The sequence below is a fragment of the Silene latifolia genome, chromosome Y (assembly GCF_048544455.1).
Source record: "Silene latifolia isolate original U9 population chromosome Y, ASM4854445v1, whole genome shotgun sequence".
Taxonomy (NCBI): Eukaryota; Viridiplantae; Streptophyta; class Magnoliopsida; order Caryophyllales; family Caryophyllaceae; genus Silene; species Silene latifolia.
The window spans coordinates 211502972-211504128 of NC_133538.1; the positions used below are offsets into that span (position 1 = coordinate 211502972).

Below are 1157 nucleotides of genomic sequence, written 5' to 3' on the forward strand. Positions count from 1 at the left end.
GTAATTGCCCCTTTTGTCTTTGTGAGCTTGAAGATGCTAGTTGAGTCAATTGGGTTTCCAACATTTTGGTGTGAGCTAGGATGTTGTTGATGGTGGTTTCCTTTGCTTGACTATCTTTTTGCATTTGAGTGAAAAATTCTTGTTGATTCTTTTGCATTTGAAGGACCGCTTTTTGAACATCAAAACCTTGGTCATTTTGTTGATTGTATGGATTTTGATTTTGGTAACCTTGGTTTTGGTTGTAAAAGGGTCTTTGATTTTGGTTTCTCATGGGAGGTGGGGTGTATTTTGTTTGAGGGTTTTGAACATTTTGGCTTTTGTATGAGAGATTTGGATGGAATTTGGTGTTTTCATTGTAATAGTTGGAATAAGGGGTACCACTCTTGTATGCTTGGAAAGCATTTACTTGTTCATTTATTCCCCTACATTCACTTGAGTCATGTCCCAAAGTTCCACAATTCTCACATATCCCACTTGGGATTGATGAAGATGTCGTCATGGCATTAACATGATGCTTTGGTGATTTTGAGGCTTCTTCAAGTCTAGCCATAGCTTTTTCAAACTTCAAGTTGATTGTATCAATGTGAGCACTAAGTTGAGCACCCAATTAACGGAGTCCACTTCATGCTTTCCTCCTCTAGTAGCCTTGCGAGGTCTACTATATTGTGAGTTATGGACCGCCATTTCCTCAATTTTGTTCCAAGTTTGATTGTCATCAACTTCGGTGAACATTCCATTTGATCCCATGTTGAGAATGTTCCTTGAATCTTCATATAGACCGTTCCAAAATTGTTGTACCAAGAACCACTCGCTAAGTCCATGGTGAGGACATGAGCGACAAATTCCTTTGAACCGCTCCCAAGCTTCATACAAAGATTCTTCATCCCTTTGCTTAAAACCCGTAATTTGAGCTCTTAGCATGTTTGTCTTTTCCGGTGGATAGAACTTTTTGTAGAAAACTAGAGCCAACTTCTTCCAATAATCAATTCTGAGAGTGGCCTTATCAAGGCCCTTCAACCATTGTTTCACGGTGCCAATTAGAGAAAAAGGAAATAAGACCCATCGAATTTGGTCTTGAGTTACACCGGTTTGAGAAATCGCATCACAATAGTCACAAAAGGTCTCCATATGAGAGTGAGGGTCTTCACTAGGCATCC

At 39.6% G+C, this 1157-nt stretch overlaps 1 non-coding gene across 1 annotated transcript; it reads left to right on the forward strand.

Annotated features, from left to right (window-relative positions):
• The first annotated feature begins 814 nt into the window (after positions 1-814).
• LOC141637093 (small nucleolar RNA R71) lies at positions 815-921 on the forward strand. Its single transcript, XR_012541655.1, has one exon. It is a non-coding gene; the product is annotated as a small nucleolar RNA R71 (small nucleolar RNA).
• Positions 922-1157: the final 236 nt, after the last annotated feature.